Genomic DNA, 22,666 nt, shown 5'->3' on the forward strand with positions numbered 1-22,666 from the left:
GTCCTAGGGTGAGCTGGGTAATGCACCTCCATCTCCATTTCTTTCCGTGGTGTGTAGAACCCCCATAGCACTCGCCCGATCCATGTCTTCGCCGCGCTCGTTTTGCTGCTGCACGCGCACTCGCGCTGTCATGATCGGGTTTTCAATAAAAAGCTTATTGAGAAACCGTCATTTATATAAACCAGTATAGGGAAATCTTCCTTACTGGTAGACAAATCCTTGATACAGAAATCCAGTAGTACTAAATATTATACAGGGTTGAGCTGAGGTAGCTCAACAATTTATTACAAGAACGCCAATATTACACATAAGGGCAGATATGACACAACGGTGTGGTGGCATATTACTGACTCATAATAAAAGTGGTGGTGGATATGTCACAGTTGGGTGGATGACATGACTCCTAATCTTGCAGCTCGTCGAGCGTCGAAGTGAGGCTCGATGTATTTATTTGGGTAGTGGAAGCGTATAGTATACAAGTGACCAAATCCAGGATCACACCGGACTGACTGGGACTCCTCTCGGCGTCGGACTCGCTATCGTACTCTTCATCCATGAGATCGCCTTCGTCAACATCTGGCCAAATCAACAAGCCAGGTGAGTACTTTGGATGTACTCGCAAGACAGTTCGGACATAAGATATAACAAATGCAAACATGATGCACCATGAGCAATTAGCAATGCACACTCAAATAATAAACTTGCACGACATGTTAAATAAAAAGGAAGTCAGGCGGTAGTCCTCCCGAAATCCCAATAAGATAACTGAAAAACCGATCGGGTGTCTGAAGTGACGCCTCGAAAGGTGAAATAAATAAATTGACATGCCGCAGTCGGGCGTCTGGGCGACACCACATAAAGGGCTTATATTGGAAAGCAAATGAGAGTGCGTGCCACAGTCGGACGTCTGCGCGACATCTCGGAAAGGGCTTATAATGAAAGTAAATAACAGATTGCCACAGTCGGACGTCTGAGCGACATCACGTACAGGGCTTATAATGAAACTAAATAACAGTGATGCCACAGTCGGACATCTAAGCGACATCACGTAAAGGGCTTATATTGAAAATACAGAACAAGAGTGCCACAGTCGGACGTCTGAGCGACATCACGGAAAGGGCTTATATTTCATCAGTCATATTCAATAAAGTCATGAAGATATATCACACACAGAATATACTCAGCACATAATCATAAACGGGTTAGTCCATCCACAGGAGTAATCATTTAGCCGGACTTAATACTCATGCTTGATCACCGAAGGTTTGTCACTGAGACTGACCTGAGACTGACCAAGATAAGTTGAACACAGTCGTTGACCAAGGTACAGTTACTTGAATGATTTTGACTCTGCAGAGTTTGTACTATTTAACCACAGCCAACGGATTTCAATAGTCATGAAGGACTAGTTCCATTTACAATATTTCAGTAGAAACACATCTAACCAGTACACACCCATTTCCACCTCACGATGCCAGGAATCACCCTAGGCAACATTCAAGAAAAACTTTGAGACAAGGAGGCTATAACCTCGAATAGCATGGGATCAAATTTATATGCGCGCGCTCTAAGGGGTGCCCCCTCTCGGTCCCAACCGGAAACACCCATGCCCCCTGACCGGATGACTGGCTTTAATCAAGGGCCATGGAACCCTCATCACGGCCTCTCTATTTGGTATGTAGGAGGAAAGCGGTTTACAACTTACTAAACCATATCCTTTGCAGAAAACATGTGGTAGCACAAAAATAAGTGGATGGTAACGTGTATTGATCCACGTTGACACTGGAGTTAAATGGTTTGGCATAAGACTGGCATGCTTCAACACTGCCATATTACCACCTCTCATGTCACCACATGGTTCATGTAAACTCACATCAAACAACATATGGAGTTTCGAAGCTCACTTGCATCAGCCATGCATGCAATATAACACTCACTGCTATGCATATAAACTTGCCATGAACTAACTACTCAATGCAAACATGCAAAACACTCATCATATCAAAGGTTCTAACATGCTTGCGTGGTTCGGAGTAGTCGGAGTCTAGCTCGGTGAAGTTCGCGGTTCCGTCACCTCCTCCGGTATCTACGGGTATAAAGAAAAATACGTACTAACGTAAATACCGTGTGTGCACAAAAAGTGCTCCAAATATTTTTCAAATAAATATGATAAAAAACTATACAGAAAAATAAAGATGACGGAAGAAGAATCGGTCAAAAATCATTTTCTGTTTAAAAGTTATTAGAGTTTTAGCCCAGGGACTTATCTGTAATGAAACAGAAAGTTTCCAGGGGCAGAACAGAAAAAGACAGAAAAACGTTTCAGATTGAAAGTGTATTTGCCCGAAGGCGTTTTCCAAAAAAGTCGGTTCGAATATAAAAGAGAGGCTGACGAGGGGGTCCCACTCGTCAGGTTTAAAAGTTTGAGAGAGAAACAGAGCGCGCCGGCGCCCGAAGCTTGCGGTGGTCGCCGGCGACGATCCACGGCGAGTTAGGAAGAGTGGATGGTACCTACGGGTTCCTTGGGTCCTTCCACACCTGTGGGTGGTGGAGTTGGTCGTCAGCGAGCCTCACGTCAACGGCGGCTTCAACTCCGGTGGACGGCGGCTCGGGTGATGGCGGGTTTCGTCGGGGAAGTCTACAAAGGTGGAAATGAGGCTCGGGTTAGAGTACTGGGTGTACCAGAGGTCCGCTGAAGCGGTTTGGGAGGCGGGGATGGCCTCACCTGAGTGAATCGAGCTGGAGCCCGAGGCGGATCAGGGCGGCCGGAAACGGAGGAGAAGGCCTCCTCGGGATCCTCCTAGGGGTCGAGCATAGTTCTGGCGAGGTGGAGGGAGTGGTGATGGTCGAAGGCGAGCTCGGGGTGGCAATTTATAGCCGGCCCGAGGAGGTTCCCGTGAACGGGATAAATCCGGCGGCGATTACAGAAAGGGAGTGGCCGGACGGTTGGTTTAGGTGGCTGGGCATCAACGTGATGATCCACTGGTTCCATTTTAGTGCTAATCTTGGTCTGCCCTGGTTGATATCTCAGGTTTCGAACGGAACAACGTACAGCGCTCGTCGGTGGTAGGGAGCATGCTCAGCGCTGCTCAGGCCACGATGACGGTACTGCGGTGCGTGCAGGGGAGCAGACGGCCACGCGGAGGCCTTGGGTGGCTTGGGCGTTGCTGGACGGCGCCGAAAGCTGCAGCTGAACCCTGCCGGCCGCCACGGGTGGCTCTGCCACCGCAGAAGTTGCCGGCGTCGGCGAGGCACGCCGCCACCGACACCTGCGCCCGTTCAAGAGAACGTGCGGCGCTCTGGATAAGGAGGAGGAGTAGTGCGCAAGGCGCCAGAGCGAGCACTAGCGAGATGGAGGAAAAGCTCTAAAGAAAACGATGATGTCGTCTGAATTTTAAACACTGAACTCTGAACATGAACAACAACAGTGCCTGCCAGGTGCTCGATGAAATGTTTTTGGCATGTGAGAAATTTATCTAGAGCTGATCTTTGCTGAGGTGGCCTCTCAATGCACCTGGGGGCTGCTTGATTTTTGCCAGAATTTTTGGAAGAGGAAAAATATGATTTTCACCAAAAATAGTGAATCTGGTCCAAACTTGCAGTGAGTGAAACTTGAAAATTTTGAATTGTGGAAGAGTGGATCTTGATGGATCTAGGCTGGGGGTGCTAAGGACTAGTCAGAGGAGTTGGTTTGGGATCAAAACTCAAAAGGATTCAGTACTTCCTTTGTAAACCCCCTAGGTCCAAAAAAATAATGACAAAAATAGTTTTAGGGTTAAAATAAATGGGATAAAAATCCAAAATGGGTTGGACTTGCTAGGATTGGCCACTTGACTTGACCTAAAGTGGAGGGCGGTGTTTTGGAGGAAAATTTTTAACATGAGGCATGGTAAAAGAGTATGGTTGGAATAAAAGGAATAAATCCAAAACCCTAAGGTTTTCTTTTCAAAAGAAAAACTTTCAAAAATAAATGATGATGAGTCAACACTAATCAAAAGTCTTCAAAGCCAAAAATCAAGGTTGAGGATGACCCCAAAAAAAGATTTTGACATAAGAGAATTTTTTTTGAGAAGGAGAGCCTTCTAAAAGATTTTGAATAGCCTCCTTTAAATCAAACAACGAATTTGCTGAAAACCAACTGAAAATTTTTGGAGTGTCACAACACCTACCCCCTTAGGAAAAATCTCATCCCCGAGATTTCAGTTGATCCTCAAATAGGTGTGGGTGCTCTGTCCGGAGAAAATCCTCTCTTTCCCATGTTGCTTCATTCTCGGTGTGATTGCTCCACGGAACTCTGAAAAACTTGATTGTTTTCTGACGTGTCCTCCTTTCAGACTCCTCCAATATTTTTATTGGACGTTCCTTGTAGGTGAGGTCTGGTTGCACGTCAATGTCTTCATGGGATACCTGCTTCTCTGGGTTGCTCACGCACTTCCTCAACTGTGATACGTGGAACACGTCGTGGACGTCTGATAGCTCTTCGGGTAGGTCTAGCTGGTAGGCTACTGTGCCTCTTCGTGCAACTACACAGAAGGGTCCGATGAATCTTGGTGCTAGCTTTCCTTTAACCTTGAAGCGTTGTAGGCCCCTCATAGGTGATACTCGTAGGTACACATACTCACCGGGTTCAAAACTGACTCCCCGACGTTTTCGGTCGTAATAACTCTTCTGTCGACTTTGAGCTATCTTGAGTCGGTCCCTGATTAGCTTAACCTTTTGCTCAGCCTCCTTGAGCATGTCTAGGCCGAAGATTCGACTGTCTCCGGTCTCTGACCAATTTAGTGGGGTACGACATCTCCGTCCGTACAAGGCTTCAAAAGGTGCCATTTGTAGGCTGGCTTGGTAACTGTTGTTGTACGCAAACTCGGCATACGGCAAGCTTGCTTCCCAACTGGTCCCATAGGTGAGGACACATGCTCTCAGCATGTCCTCCAGAATTTGGTTCACGCGTTCCGTTTGTCCATCAGTCTGGGGGTGGTATGCTGTACTGAATGCTAGCTGAGTTCCCAGGGCTTGTTGTAAATGGTCCCAAAATCTAGAGATGAATTGTGTGCATGTATCCGATATTATAGTCTTTAGAACTCCATGCAGGCAGACGATACGGGAGAGGTAAAGCCTGACAAGCTTCTGAGTGCTGTGAGTTGTCTTCACCGGGATGAAATGTGCCACCTTAGTCAGTCTATCAGTGATGACCCATATGGCATCATTTCCGTATCGTGACCGGGGTAGTCCAACAATAAAATCCATTCCAATCTCGTCCCATTTCCACTCGGGTATCTTATTTGGCTGTAGTAGCCCGTCTGGTTTCTGGTGCTCGGCCTTAATGCGTTGGCATGAATCACAGCATGCAATGAATGTGGCTATGTCCCTTTTCATACCGTGCCACCAAAAATTTTCCTGAAGGTCCTTGTACATTTTGGTTCCTCCAGGACGGATCGAATATGGAGCGGTGTGGCCTTTAGCTAGAATTTGCTGTTTAAGGTTCTCGATATTTGGTACGCAAAGCCTATCTTCGTACCATAATATTCCTTGCTCGTCTATGACGAATTCTGAGGCCTTGCCCAAACTCACTTTCCTTTTATGCCTTCAATGCTAGGGTGTCCATGTTGAGCCTCCTTAATCTATTCTATCAGGGTAGATTGTATTTCCAGGTTCGACACATTGCCTTCGGTGACCATTACCAAGTTGAGTTTAGCAAACTCCTGCTGAAATTCAGGTCTCAAATTTGGTAGACTGTCGTTGCCCGAGCTAGGGTTCCGACTAAGAGCATCCGCCACTACATTTGCTTTTCCTAGATGGTAGTGAATGCCAACATCATAATCTTTCACCAATTCCAACCAGCGTCGCTGTCGCAAATTGAGCTCTGGTTGTGTGAAAATATATTTAAGGCTTTTATGGTCCGTATATATTTCACAATGATTCCCAAGCAAAAAGTGTCTCCACTCCTTGAGTGCGTGAATGACTGCTGCCAACTCCAAGTCATGTGTGGGATAGTTCTCTTCATGCTTCCGTAATTGCCTGGAAGCGTAAGCGACTACTTTGCCTTCTCGCATTAATATGCATCCGAGGCCCTTTCGGGATGCATCGCAATACACTTCGAAACTTTTGTGTATGTCTGGTACTACCAATACTGGTGCTGTTGTTAGTGTCCTTTTGAGTTCTTGGAAACTTTTCTCGCAGGCTTCTGTCCATACAAACTTTTTATCCTTCTTGAGCAGCTGGGTCATCGGTTTTGCTATGGTGGAGGATCCTTCGATAAATCTTCGGTAATATCCATCCATTCCCAAGAAACTTCATACATCCGTTACGTTGGCTGGTGGTTTCCAGCCAAGTATGGCCTTGACCTTTTTTGGGTCTACGGCAACACCTTCTTGGGTTAGTACGTGGCCTAGAAAACCGACCTGTCTTAACCAAAATTCACATTTGCTGAACTTGGCGTACAATTGATGTTTCCTTAGTTCTCCCAGTACAATCCTGAGATGTTCAGCGTGCTCTTCTGGTGTCTTGGAGTATACCAGAATATCGTCAATGAACACCAGAACAAATTTGTCCATAAATTTCATAAATACTTTGTTCATGGGGTGGACGAAATATGCGGGGGTGTTTGTCAGTCCAAACGGCATTACTGTAAACTCATATAATCCGTATCTTGAGGTAAATGCTGTCTTGGGAATATCTTCTGTCCGTACTTTTAATTGATGATATCCCGACCACAAATCAATTTTCGAGAAGACTTTGGCTTGTGCGAGCTGGTCAAATAAGTCATTTATCCGTGGCATTGGATATTTGTTTTTGATGGTGACCATGTTGAGTGCTCAATAGTCTATACACAATCTTAGTATCCCATCCTTTTTCTTGGCAAATAATACTGGTGAACCCCAAGGTGAGGAGCTGGCTCGTATAAATCCTTTGTCCAGTAACTCTTTTATTTGCTTCTTTAATTCTACCAACTCGGAGGGTGCCATTCTATAGGGCTTCTTGTAAATGGGGGTGGTTCTAGGTGCTAGCTCAATGATGAACTCTATTTCCCGGTCTGGCGGCATGCCTGGTAGCTCTTCGGGAAATATGTTGGGGAACTCACATACCACTGGAACTTTGCTTAACTCTGAGATGTCGACATTGTTTAACCTTGGTTGCCGTGATATCTGTCTTTCCTGAGCTGAAATTTTTATTGTCTTCCTGTGATGGTGGGTAAGAATCACGGTCCAATTGAAGCAGTCGATAAACCCTTTGTTGGTGGTTAACCAGTCCATTCCTAGGATAACATCCAGTCCCTTATTTTCCAATACGATGAGGTTTGCATGGAACTTTAGTCCTTCAAGCTTGATCACCACACCTTGGCAGTAATTTTGAGTAACTTGCTTAATACCAGGGGACTTGATGATCATGGATTTTTCCAAGGGAAGCATCGAAAAATCATTTTGCAAAGCAAATCTCTTTGAAATGAACGAGTGAGAAGCTACAGAATCAAACAAAACCGTGGCAGGTATTGTGTTGACAGGGAACGTACCGAGTATGATATCCGGGGCATTCTGAGCTTCCTCTCTGGTCACGTGGTTCAAGTGACCCTTCTTGTGGTTATTATTGGGGTTGAAGTTGTTCCGCTTGGGCGTTGAATTATTGCCATCGTTGTTCGGCTTGGGAGCCGAGTTTCTTGGCTTGGGACACTGCTTGGCATAGTGTCCTTCTTCTCCGCACGCGTAGCAAGTAACACCTGGGCGATATGTAAACTCCTTGTCCCTCGCATGGAAATTTTTGTTTGGGCGAGTAACATTGGTCGTGGGTTTGTGTACCCCACTCTTCTAAAACTCCGTCTTGCTCCGGTGGTTGTGAGCAAGAGTAGTCTGGTCCCTTTTTCGCTTGCGGAAATCCTCCAAGCCGCGGTGCTCATTTTCCAATGTAATAGCATTATCCACCAGTGTTTTGAAATCTGAGAAAGTGTGTACGACCATCTAGCATTTAAGCGCAGGTGCCAGACCGTCCAGGAATTTTTTGTCCATCTTCTTGTTTTTAGTCATACGCTCTTCGTTGGCGTAGCGAGACAGTAGAGTAATCTGACTGTTGTATTCAGTCACCGTCATGGTCCTCTACTTGAGGTCATCAAACTCCCTCTTCTTGAGCTTCATAATACTCCTGGGAATGTGCGCCCCATGAAAACCTTCTTTAAATTCCTCCCAGGTGATATCATTTTCATTGGGGTGCATGTGCAGGAAATTCTCCCACCATGATGCAACCGCTCAAGTGAGATAGTGCAGTGCATATAATACTTTCTCATGGTCTGAACACTGTGCAATAATTAATTTCCTTTCTATGTCCCGAAGCCAATCATCGGCCTCAAGAGGTTTGTCGTTATGAGAAAATGTTGGGGGACGGGTCTTTTGTAGCTCAGACAGTTTGGATTGCTGCTGATATGGTCCACGGTGATTTCCCATATTGATGACTTGGTTCATCATTTCTTGATGTTGTTGCTGACTCTGCTCATAAAGGCGGCATACTTGAGATAGTGCTGCTTCACTACCTTGCTGACTTGACTGTCCCTGTGTGAAATTGTTGCTTGTCTGCGTACCATAATTTTCTTCCGGCGGACTTGGCATAGAACGAGTCCAAGGACGAGACATTTTCTGCTCTGGGTATTTTTTTCAAAAACTTGTGAGAAAAGCTGACAGACAAAATATAATTTTGCAAGACAAATAAAATTTAAGAATTCCAACATTTTTCAAGAAAATACTTGATTGCGCACGGAGAAGGACCGCTCAGTACATATCTTACACGCAAGCATAATTATACAATACATCACTCAGGATGTGCGTACACATTTCTGACATGTTATTTAGGCTAGTGCACTTCTCCCAGTTCCTACATGATGCGCACACAGACTACTTCTCAAAACCTATATACATATAAACATATCATACAAGCTAACATACTGCACGGCTGCTAGGCGAACTCAGTCGGAGATGGTGAGGATTTCCCTCGGCCTGCCAAGGTTAAGGCCCAGTGACGCTGGAGACTCAACCTCCTCCTCAATAATAGGCTCCAGACGTGAAGCACTGAGCTGTGGAGCTGGTGCGGGTGCGGTAGGTGGTGCAGCTCTGACTGGAGTAGGAGCAATGAATTGGTCAAATTCTTCAGGGGTAGGCAGGCGGTGAGCAGTGGCGAGGGTGGCAGGTTTGTGGGATGCCGAGGACAAGACGTAAGTCAGTGGTGGAGCTGTATGGAGAAGCTCCCTCCTATTGGCGGAACAGCTATGCACGACGGCCATACGAGTAGCCACAAGGTCGTCCACGAGGTTATCAAATGCTGCCTCGAGTGCCTTGAGATATTCAACCAACATCTCAATAGCCTCATCCCTTCCTCCCCTAGGGCAAGCTAATGCATAGTGACAGGTATATGGCACGTGGCAGGGGAGGTAGCGGTAGCGACGAGTCTTCATTGAAGGAAGAACATCCCGAAGACGAGCTATCGCCTCACGGGCAGCCATCTGCATAGCATGCCTCTCCGTAGGCATCGCTCTTCCCACAAACCGGAAGCGGAGTAACTCAACACGCCCTCCCTTAAATTGCACCGCGGCCTGGTGCATGGACAGGCTATCGTTGATCTTGTGCTTCTGGAGTGTGAACTCCGAACGAGTTGATGGCCCGATCGCGATTTTGATGATGGAGGTGAGAAGCTTGACGAACCCCTCGGGCATGTTGGCGAACACCTGTGACTCACAGTCGTTGCCAGCCATCTACAAAAGTAGGCAAAAATTCTGAATAGTGAGATCATAAATTTACGCTGAGTGTCAGAAAATGACTACATTTGTAAAATATTGAAATAGCACTTATTACACTAATAACCGATTAGCGATCGCACCTAGTGGCTTCCTATAGTCAGCCTGGCTCTGATACCAAGTTTGTCACGACCAGTTTTTCAATAAAAAGCTTATTGAGAAACCGTCCTTTATATAGACCAGTATAGGGAAATCCTCCTTACTGGTAGAGAAATCCTTGATACAGAAATCCAGTAGTACTAAATATTATACAGGGTTGAGCTGAGGTAGCTCAACAATTTATTACAAGCACGCCAATATTACACATAAGGGCTGATATGACACAATGGTGTGGTGGCATATTAATGACTCGTAATAAAAGTGGTGGCGGATATGTCACAGTGGGGTGGATGACATGACTCCTAATCTTGCAGCTCGTCGAGCGTCGAAGTGAGGCTCGATGAATTTATCTCGGTAGCGGAAGCGTATAGGATACAAGTGACCAAATCCAGGATCACACGGGGCTGACTGGGACTCCTCTAGGCGTCGGACTCACTATCGTACTCTTCATCCATGAGATCGCCTTCGTCTACATCTGGCCAAATCAACAAGCCAGGTGAGTACTTTGAATGTACTCGCAAGATAGTTCGGACATAAGATATAATAAATGCAAACATGATGCACCATGAGCAATTAGCAATGCACACTCAAATAATAAACTTGCACAACATGTTAAATAAAAAGGAGGTCAGGTGGTTGTCCTCCCGAAATCCCAATAAAATAACTGAAAAACCGATCGGGTGTCTGAAGCGACGCCTCGAAAGGTGAAATAAATAAATTGACATGCCGCAGTCAGGTGTCTGCGCGACACCACATAAAGGGCTTATATTGGAAAGTAAATGACAGTGCGTGCCACAGTCGGACGTCTGCGCGACATCTCGGAAAGGGCTTATAATGAAAGTAAATAACAGATTGCCACAGTCGGACGTCTGAGTGACATCACGTAAAGGGCTTATAATGAAAATAAATAACAGTGATACCACAGTCGGACGTCTGAGCGACATCACGTAAAGGGCTTATATTGAAAATACATAACAAGAGTGCAACAGTCGAACGTCTGAGCGACATCATAGAAAGGGCATATATTTCATCAGTCATATTCAATAAATTCATGAAGATATATCACGCACAGGAATATACTCAGCACATAATCATAAACGGGTTAGTCCATCCACAGGAGTAATCATTTAACCGAACTTAATACTCATGCTTGATCACCGAAGATTTGTCACTGAGACTGACACTGAGACTGACCAAGATAAGTTGAACACAGTCGTTGACCAAGGTACAGTTACTTGAATGATTTTGACTCTGCAGAATTTGTACTATTTAACCACAGCCAACGGGTTTCAGTAGTCACGAAGGACTAGTTCCGTTTACGGTATTTCAGTAGAAACACATCTAACCAGTACACATCCATTTCCACCTCACGATGACAGGAATCACCCTAGGCAACATTCAAGAAAAACTTTGAGACGGGGAGGCTATAACCTCGAATAGCATGGGATCAAATTTATATGCGCGCGCTCTAAGGGGTGCCCCCTCTCGGTCCCAACTGGAAACACCCATGACCCTTGACCAGATGACTGGCTTTAATCCAGGGCCATGGAACCCTCATCATGGCCTCTCTATTTGGTGTGTACGAGGAAAGCGGGTTGCAACTTACTAAACCATATCCTTTGCAGAAAACATGTGGTAGCACAAAAAGAAATGGATGGTAACGTGACTTGATCCACGTTGACACTGGAGATAAATGGTTTGGCATAAGACTGGCATGCTTCAACACTACCATCTTACCACCTCTCATGTCACCACATGATTCATGTAAACTCACATCAAACAACATATGGAGTTTCCAAGCTCACTTGCATCAGCCATGCATGCAATATAACACTCACTGTCGGGGATATACCCCGCGGCGTAAACCGGCCGGAAGTATAACCCGACCGGACTTGGCGGTTTACTGAGATCCGGTTGGCACTTGGCGATTCACTGGCGACCCGCCCTGACCTGGCGGTTTACAAGACCTGGCGGGCGGGTCAGAGGAGCGACAAGACCCGGTTTCCCAACTGGCGGTTCATGAAGGCCGGTTCATACTATGTTGGGCCGGTTTAAGAGGAAAGACATAAAGAATATTTGTCTTACAAGGAGTTAAGACCTGGACTTGTATCCGGTTTGTATTAGAGATAGACTAGTCCTAATCCTAATAGGACTCCACATGTAACCCGCCCCTTCAACATATATAAGGAGGGGCAGGGCTCCCCAAAGAGGGACAAGCGACAAGCAAGAAGAAACAATCTTAGGGCTAGACACAAAGAGGAGAGCCGTTTTACGGCGACTCCCTCGTGATGATAATGAGACCTAGCCTCAAACAGCATGTAGGGTTTTTACCGGATGATGTTTCCCGGAGCCTGAAGCTGTCTAAACCCTTGTCTTGTGTTGCGTCTCTCGATTCCGCTCAACCCCTCTCAAGCTACCACATAGATGCGTTGGCCACGCGACTAAGTCCTCACACTAAGGACATCTGACGTGACAATTCCACGACAGTTGGCGCCCACCGTGGGGCCTGCGCACGGTGGTGTTGAGTTCTTGAAGGGATTTCTTAGGATTGAGAAGTTCATGATGTGTCAGATGAAAAAGAGCCGGCGCAGAAGATAACACCGTTGACGAAAAGCCAAAGCGACACATACAAGATTTAAGATCAAGAGAAAGTTAGGGTTGCATCAATACGCCAGCGTACATGACCAGATGGTCCGTCGAGGCCGGGTTAATTTTAGTTGCCGCTGCAGGTCGAAGTCTCGCATCCGTAATCAATCGATGCTATACAAGGCACCGAGACCGACAGGCTTTGACGACTCCGTCGTCCGTCTCCAAAACCTCATGCACGTGATGCCAAAGACAGCTGGGGAAAATTACTATTCCTAGTAGTATTAATCCAGTCAAACCGGAGCACAAGTTCCAAAAGCAAAGTCAAATCTGTGTGGCCTCACGTGGAGCATCACCCGAGAACCTCCGTCTCCGCCTCCACTACTACTACCTGTGTAAAAAAAAGAGGGAGCCACGACGCAGAGGGGTTATGGTCGTGGGTGTGGAATCGGAAACTATAGCGGGCTCGTCTCCACCTCGGGCCGCCTCCGCCTCAAAGTCGCCAGGACGCACGCGCTCCGCCTCACTTGCGGACTCCGCCCCGCCGTGCCGCGCCCGGTCGCATCGCTGCTGCCCCTTCCGCTGGTGCGGCTCCTCCGGCCGTGCTTCGGGCCGCCGGCCGCCTTGACGCCCTCCTCCGTTGCACCGGCCACCTCCTGCGCTCGGCCGCATCGCCACTAAAGGCCTCCGAGCCGCGCTGGGCCCCTCCTCTCCACTGACCACCACCGATTGGCCGCCGCTGCAACCGCGGCTCCGCCTCCAGCTGCCCGGCGCCTCCGTCCGTGCTGCGCCAGGCTTTTGCGCCAGACGCCCTCTTCTACCTGGTCGGGCTGCTGTACTGTTCCTCCCCTTGCGGTGAGCCGCCTCCATGCGCCCCTGACGACTGCTCTGCCGCCTGCTCGCTGCTCTATGAGGATCATTGTTAACTATTGTCTGCAAGAAAGCGAGGCCGGACCCTGTCCATGGGCCCATGGCTCATTGGGTTACACTGTCCCATGATCCGGCCTCTCCTCGCCATATATCGCATGGCTGGTTTACTGCCTCACCCCATCGCCGCTGGCCGAGAGACACACGCCTACCCGCCATCTCTCTGGTTTGATCTGTTCCAACGCATGGGTGTGCACAAAATAAAAGGTGAATTGATCTCCAACAAAAATACTAATGCAAGTCCCATCAATCGGACATCCACCGATCAATCTATATGTCATCCTAATGCATCAGGTGATATCCATCTAATCTACTCTTATTAGCACATCTTTTTATTAGAGAACAATTACTTTGGCTTGTGATCTTTTTTGATACAGGACCATTGTTCATAACTAATGAGGTATTATATTATGGGTACGGAGCACGCGATAGCAGCGTTCTACACCGGCGTTTCGTCTGTGTCATACCGCCCGGTGAATGAACATGCACAAGTCGCCACCCTTGTGGCCCGGTTTACGTCAGCTCGTTGGGACCATGCTCGAGATCGACTCGCCGTCCACGCGGCTTACTGCGCCTACGATTGACTCACTCGTCCCTGCCGGCTTACAACGCCGTGCCCGGCTCATCTGTCTGCTCCCACGGCCGACTCACTCGTGAGTGATTTCAACTTAACCTAGTGATCATCAACTTCATGGCGGATTATTTCTGGCCTGGCACGTCAGGTGATATCCATTTAAAATATATTTTATTGGCACATATTATTTTTGTCAAAAAGCAGTTTATCTTTGCCTTGGTCTGCAATATAGTTGATGCAGGACAATTGTTCACTACATCAAAACGATGCGATTAACTCGCCCGTCCGTGCCGGTTTACGACACCGGTGCCGATCTTCCCCGTCCGCACCGGTTTACAATGCCATGGCCGACTCATCTATCCGAGCTACCTCTGATGTTGCGGTCGCTTTTGTCGTCCGTCTCTCGCGGCCTGGTCTACATCAACATACCGGGCCGCACCTGTCTGCATGAGCTGTTTATTGAGTATGAGCAAGTCACAGCTTGGGTAGCCCAGTTTTCTTTCAACAAAAAGGAGGCAAATTATCATTATCAACCGCCGTTTGCACTGGATGGCTCAATGGGCAGGCGCACAAGTCGCCGCCACTACAGTTTGGTTAACTTCAAATCGCCAGTTGGAAGGAACCATTGGGCGAGTTGCTGACACGGCTCATACGTGATCATTTATAACCCGCCGCAGTCATCACAACCTTCTATGGATTCACACCATGTTATCAACACTAATGATATACAAGTTATGCCGGTTTATATCACGGTCAAATATGGAGAGTTTCAAGCCAACTCCTTGAGTCACCTGGGACTCGGGGGCTACGATGACATGACTAAGCAAATCTTGCCAGCAAATTTAAGAACCCCAGGATGATGGAGGGAAAGATAACCCGGTCCAGGAGGCTACTGTTATTTGAAGGCCGTCAGAAAATTTCCGGCTTAGAAAGTATATGACAGTTACAAAATCCCGGCTCAATGAAGAAGATCCGGGTCATCAGAAAGGATTCCGGTTTAAAATCCGGCTCAAGGGAAGTCAGTCTCATTGAAGCTATCAAATATCTGGTTTACAATCTGGTTCAAGGGAAATCTGTTCTCCCACAAAGCTCTGAAGCGCCCAAATCCGGTTTAACAATGTCTGGTTCAAAAAAGGAATTAACTTCTCACAAGTTCGAGTTTAAAGACCGTTAGAAAATTTCCGGCTGAAAATGAAGATTCCGGTTTAAAATCCGGGTCAAGGGAAAGATGTCTCCCACAAAGCTTTGAAGCTCTCAATATCCGGTTCAAGATCCCGGTTCAAGAAGAATTTATCCCTTGCACAAAAGTTAAAAATTACCAAAGAGGACCTGCTGCCATGATGCGCGGTTCAAACATGGGTATCCTGCCTTATTGGCCTAACATATTATTGATCACATGGGGGCTTCTGCTTCATGAAGCGGGGTCTCTGTCTTCTTCCTATCATGTGTGGTTACATGGAGTTGTTCTGTCTTAGAGCGGCCTCCGGTTTACCCCTTGAAATTTGCTTTTCAAAAAAAGCTTTGTGATATCACTTGGGGCCTTGGTCGTGTCCGAACCAATGCAACACCTCTTGATAGGCGAAAGCCACCAGATCACTTGGGGACATGGTCAAGTCTGAACCAGTCACGCCTCTTGATCGGCCTAAGGCCACAGAGTCACTTGGGGGCTTGGTCGAACCCGAACCATTCCCACGCCACTTGATCGGCATAATGCCACGGTTTCAGTTGGGGACCTGGCTGACTTGAACCATTGTCACTCCTATTGGGGGCTTGGTCCTGTCCGACCATGGTAACACCATCTGATCAGCTCAATAAAGCATGTTTTTGCAAACGGTTTTTGTCATTGCCTTTGCTTCCATATTTTTTTCATAACTGTTATTTGATTTTTGTTGCGTTTTTTAAACCGACATTGTTAATCCGGTTCGACTGTCAATTACAAATTGGTGGAACACGGTCAAATCTTAGTCCGGAGACTATCTGCCTGGTTTGATTTTATGTTACCATCTTATTATGGAGTAAACCGGTGTTCATTAACCCGGATTGACTTTCAATTACAAATTGTCATTACATGATCAAGACATAATCCGGAAACTATCCACCTAGTCTGGTTTGACTACGAGTCGCCAGTATTATATATGGTTAAACCGGTGTTTATCACAACCCGGTACGGTTTATCATCAACCGGCACAGTATGAAAGGAGTTATCATTACACAAGATTGGGGTTATCACTCTTACTACAAAAAGTTGGTGAACCAACGATGTGATTCAATGTCACAGGTATGATATATTTCATATTTAATTATTCTTAAGTGCAGCCTTGGTTATAAACCCGGGTTATATGTTGGGCATTATGACCCGTCCGGCGGTAAACCGCCAGGACACTTTAAACTTGTTGTATGCAGAAACAGGTTGAATAAAGCATGATTATAAATTATCTGGTGTTTATTAAACCGGCCTGGCTTTGGACTATACGTCGCCAGTATATATTTGGATTGCGCCATTGGAATCATGCGTTTATAAATCATTGGGTTATATTATTCAAATAGCCAAACTTGGCTGAATTTTCATTATGATATTCAATGAATAAGGTTTTCATACCGGATTATATTATCTTGAATAGCCAACATGGCTGGATTTTTATTATGGTTTTTAACAACCGGTATTATTGAGGTTTTCAAAGTCGCTTTAGCGCAATGACTATTATTTTATCAAAGGATATGATTTATTTTGCAATGGAAGGAATAGTCCCGAGTCGCTGCAGGCTTACGACCCGGCACTTGGGGGCTACATTATTCAAGTTGAGATTATATCAAATATGCAAGTCTCATGTCGCTCCAAGCATGCACCATGATACTTGGGGGCTAATGCAAAGTAATTTTTTGCTCATATTATTGAAGACCTGACTCATCACATTATAAGGAGTCGGCCCTTGGGGGCTACCAATTGCTCCTGTCAACAGTTGAAGGTACAAAAGCTTTTTATTCATTATATTGAAGGGTCCACTGCTCAGTTGGTAAAGCACAAGGCTCTTAACCTTGTGGACATAGATTCAAGTCCCATGATGAGGGTTACATCATATGATGTTATTTTCATTGAAGTATATATTAATTCCCAGCTTAATATTATCTTACCGAGCCGGCCCTTGGGGGCTACACATCATTGCTCAAATCTACATGATTATACCTACAAAGTCCCTGCTCATTATTGCATAATGACCCGGCCCTTGGGGGCTACACTGGTTGAAGTTTTTATGAGTATAAGACAACTACAAGTCCCAGGTTGCTGCAAGCATGACAACCCGGCACTTGGGGGCTACATAATATAGAGTATTAAGTTTTTACTAAGTGACTGGGATGAACAACATGGATTTCTTCTTAAGTGGCAATATTTATATTGAAGAAAGTCTTAAGCAATCACTTTGTTCTACTCAAGACTTGGGGGCTACAGGTATTATATTATTATTGAAGAAATATTTTCAAACTCTCTGATTGAGCAAAGTAGGTTGACCCGGCGTCACCTATCATTATGACCCTGTGGCTGCAACCCGGCGTCATTAATAATCATGAACTGGCATAGGCAACAATCATGAACCGGTGTCTGCAACAATCATGACTCGAAATTATCAAGTTTTTATAACCCGACAGTCTTTGGCAAGGATAAAACTGGCAAGTTCTGCATCTTCAAACCGGTTGAATGTCAGATGAGTATTTCAAGACCAATATTTCTTAAACCGGTGCTTTGGAAGCCGACTCAAGTGGATTATTCTTCACAATATTTTTTCTATAAGAAGCCAACATCAGCAATTTGAGTATGAAGCTGGTTATTGACCCGGATTTTCTAGACGGAGGAAATGACAAAGGATTTAAGGACGATCAGGTGCCAGTCTACAAGAATTCTTAACCCGGAGCACAACCAGCCAAATTTGTTCTGGTGTTTATTTTGCAGCATAAGTTTACCATGGATAAATCCAAGCTAAACTTGGGGGCTAATGTCGGGGATATACCCCGCGGTGTAAACCGGCCAGAAGTTAACCCGGCCGGACTTGGCGGTTTATTTGAGACCCCGCTGACACTTGGCGGTTCACCGGCGACCCGTTTGGACCTGGCGGTTCCACGACACTCACTGCTATGCATATAAACTTGCCATGAACTAACTACTCAATGCAAACATGCAAAACACTCATCATATCAAAGGTTCAAACATGCTTGCCTGGTTCGGAGTAGTCGGAGTCTAGCTGGGTGAAGTTCGCGGTTCCGTCACCTCCTCCGGTATCTACGGGTATAAAGAAAAATACGTACTAACGTAAATACCGTGTGTGCACAAAAAGTGCTCCAAATATTTTTCAAATAAGTATGATTAAAAACTAGACAGAAAAATAAAGATGACAGAAGAAGAATCAGTCAAAAACCATTTTCTGTTTAAAAGTTATTAGAGTTTTAGCCCAGGGACTTATCTGTAATGAAACAGAAAGTTTCCAGGGGGCAGAACAAAAAAAGGCAGAAAAACCTTTCACATTGAAAGCGTATTTGCCCGAAGGCGATTTCCAAAAAAAATGGTTCTAATATAAAAGAGAGGCTGACAAGGGGGTCCCACTCATTAGGTTTAAAAGTTTGAGAGAGAAACAGAGCGCGCCGACGCCTGAAGCTTGCGGTGGTCGCCGGCGATGATCCACGGCGAGTTAGGAAGAGTGGATGGTACCTACGGGTTCCTTGGGTCCTTCCGCACCTGTGGGAGGTGGAGTTGGTCATCGGCGAGCCTCACGTCGATGGCGACTTCAACTCCAGTGGACAGCTGCTCCGGTGATGGTGGGTTTCATCGGGGAAGGCTACGAAGGTGGAAATGAGGCTCGGGTTAGAGTACTGGGTGTATCAGAGGGCTGCCGAAGCAGTTTGGGAGGCAGGGATGGCCTCACCTGAGTGAATCGAGCTGGAGCTCGAGGCAGATCGGGGCGGCCGGAGACGGAGGAGAAGGCCTCCTCGGGATCCTCCTAGGGGTCGAGCACAGTTCTGGCGAGGTGGAGGGAGTGGTGATGGTCGAAGGCATGCTCGGGGTGGCTATTTATAGCCGGCCCGAGGCGGTTCCCGCGAACGGGATAAGTCCGGCGGCGATTACAGCGAGGCAGTGGCCGGAGGGTTGGTTTAGGTGGCTGGGCATCAACGTGATGATCCACTGGTTCAATTTTAGTGCTAATCTTGGCCTGCCCAGGTTGATATCTCAGGTTTTGATTGGAACATCGTACGATGCTCGTCGGCAGCAGGGAGCATGCTCTGCGCTGCTCAGGCCACGGCGACGGTGCTGCGGTGCGCGTAGGGGAGCAGACGGCCACGCGGAGGACTCGGGTGGCTTGGGCGGTGCTGGACGGTGCCGAAAGCTGCAGGTGAACCCTCCCAGCCGCCACGGGTGGCTCTGCCACCGCAGAAGTTGCCCGCGTCAGCGAGGCACGCCGCCACCAACACCTGTGCCCGTCCAAGAGAACGTGCGGCACTCTGGATAAGGAGGAGGAGCAGTGCACAAGGCGCGAGAGCGAGCACTGGCGAGATGGAGGCAAAGCTCTGAAGAAAACGACACTGTCGTCTGAATTTTAAACACTGAACTCTGTACATGAACAGCAACAGTGCCTGCCAGGTGCTCGATGAAATGTTTTTGGCATGTGGGAAATTTATCTGGAGCTGATCTTTGGTGAGGTGGCCTCTCAATGCACCTGAGGGCTGCTTCATTTTTGCCAGAATTTTTAGAAGAGGAAAAATATGAATTTCACCAAAAATAGTGAATCTGGTCCAAACTTGCAATTAGTGAAACTTGAAAATTTTGAATTGTGGAAGAGTGGATCTTGATGGATCTAGGTTGGGGGTGCTAAGGACTAGTCAGAGAAGTTGGTTTGGAATAAATTGTGGAAATTTTTTAACATGAGGCATGGTAAAAGAGTATGGTTGGAATAAAAGGAATAAATCCAAAACCCTAAGGTTTTCTTTTCAAAAGAAAAACTTTCAAAAATAAATGGTGATGAGTCAACACTAATGAAAAGTCTTCAAAGCCAAACATCAAGGTTGAGGATGACCCAAAAAAAAGATTTTGACATAAGAGAAATTTTTGAGAAGGAGAGCCTATTAAAAGATTTTGAATAGCCTCCTTTAAATCAAACAAGGAATTTGCGGAAAACCAACTAAAAATTTTTGGAGTGTCACACGCGCTCTTCCTTGTTCCCACATGCTCGCACACGTTCGCTCGCCACACCCGTAGCCCTGCATGCATCTGCACCCGCGCGCGTACCCTGCCTGCTCGTGCCGCTCGCTCGCCGTGCCGTGCCGCACCCGGGACAAGCTCGATCTCGTGCTCAGGCACCGCACGCACATGCCTTCCACAGCCGCTCCATGTGCACACCCTGGCCTCTCCTTCACTTACCACACCCCCGCCGGTGACCCTCTGCTCTAGTGGTCGCCGTCGTGCTCGCTGGCAGCGGCATCGTTCGTCTCTGTCTCATGCAGGGCCAGCCAACCTCGCCAGGAGATAGTCAAGAGGAAAAGTGCCCTTTCTTAGCACAAGCACAATAGTAGCACACTGGCCAGCGCCTAGGCAGATCACCTAGGCAACACGGGTTCGAATCCCAGACAGGCGCCCATTTTCCCTTTTATTTCTTTCATGAGTGCTGACATTGGACCCCACCTGCCATTCACACACCCACACACCTCCCAGCAGGGGCCACAAGTCATCCTCACCCCCACCTTCTTATATTTCTTTTTATTGCATTTAATCTAAAGCTTTCCATTTATGGAAATGACGTGCGTTCCATTTCGGGCCATGCCCAAATATGGACATTCCAGATCAGGCAGTCTTCCTATTCTGTCAGCAGCCATTTTTAGACAGTTATGCATCCTAAGCATTTGTGGGGTTTTTTCTAAAGGGAACCCAAAATATTATATATGTTTTTTGGGTAGAAAAATCCAATGAATCCAGTGGTGGGATTAGTTTCTGCATTTGAGCAAGTTTGCACACATGTCATTTTACATCATGTTGTTGTTTTGTCTTTCATGTGTATATTTATGCAAATATGCTATGGGTTAGTTTTGCACATGAACATGGTCTTCATCATGCCTACTTTCTGCTGATATTAAGCTCATGCCCTGATATGTTTTATTTTGAGTTAAGCAAGCTTGCAAACATGAAATCTTGAATCTGTTTCTGCCATGCCTTTAAATTCTACCAAGTCTGGGTCTGTTTAGGTCACTTGCTATGTCTGCATTGATGCTATCATCATTTTTGTAGGTTTTTGGAGCATGTTCAGTAAGTTAGATTTGTTAAGTGCATTTAGTAATATCATGCCATGCCTTTGTTTGCCATGATATATTGTTGTAGCATATTTAAACCTTGCACACAAGTTGTTATGTTGCTGTTTTCAACAGATTGCATTGCATCTTGTTTGGCTTGTCTTTTCCAAACCATGCATCCATTTCTGGTGATCTTAATATTGATTTCATTCAAAATTTCCCAACCTATCCAGTGGCATGCTTGTTTTTCCAAGTTGATGCCATGATCATCCTTCCCCTTCCGGAGTACCATATACATTGCACATCTTATCTTGCATTCGATGCCATGTCTTGCATCATGTTGCTTGCGCATTGCACCGTGTTTGATTGTTGTTCCTTTGCTTGTGTTCTTGATTTGGGTAGAGCCGGGAGACGAGTTCATGAACAAGGAACCTGTTGAGTGTGCTAACGAGGAGCAAGCTTTCGACAACTCTAAGAACTTTGCAGGCAAGATGACCATTACCCTCGATATCACTTATATCTTTGCTTGCTAGTTGCTTCGTTCTATCGCTATGCTGCGCTACCTATCACTTGTTTACCATGCCTCCCATATTGCCATGTCAAGCCTCTAACCCACCTTCCTAGCAAACCGTTGTTTGGCTAAGTTACCGCTTTTGCTCAACACCTCTTATAGCATTGTTAGTTGCAGGTGAAGTTGAAGATTGCTCCATGGTGAAACATGTTTATGTTGGGATATCACAATATCTCTTATTTTAAATGCATCTATATACTTGGTAAAGGGTGGAAAGCTCGGCCTTATGCCTGGTGTTTTGTTCCACTCTTGCCGCCTTAGTTTCCGTCATACCGAGCCTAAGGCGGAAACTAAGGCGGCAAGAGTGGAATAAAACACCAGGCATAAGGCCGAGCCTTCCACCCTTTACCAAGTATATAGATGCATTAATTAAATAACAGATTTTGTGATATCCCAAAATAATCCTGTTCCAACATGGAGCAATCTTCAACTTCACCTGCAACTAACAACGCTATAAGAAGGGCTGAGCAAAAGCGGTAACATAGCCAAATAACGATTTGCTAGGAAGGGTGAAAAGGTTAGAGGCTGACATGGCAATTTGGGAGGCTTGATAAACCCGTGGTAGGAAGAGCGACATAACGATAGCATCGAAACAACTAGCATAGCAATGATAGTATTGAGATGCAGGGTAACGATTATCTTGCCTGAAATCCCGCTAGGAAGAAGAACTAGTCCATGAAGAAGATGAATGGGGAAAGACGAACCAAGCGTAGTCCAATGAATCCTCACGATCGCAACGAAACAGGAACTATCGAGAAGAAGTACAACCAGAAAGAAGCAAAGAACATGATAAACACACAACACATAAACATGACATGATGCTCAACCAGGTATGATGCATGACAAGGCCATATGATGCTTCTCATGGCAA

Source organism: Triticum dicoccoides, chromosome 4B, assembly GCF_002162155.2.
Source record: "Triticum dicoccoides isolate Atlit2015 ecotype Zavitan chromosome 4B, WEW_v2.0, whole genome shotgun sequence".
Classification (NCBI taxonomy): Eukaryota; Viridiplantae; Streptophyta; class Magnoliopsida; order Poales; family Poaceae; genus Triticum; species Triticum dicoccoides.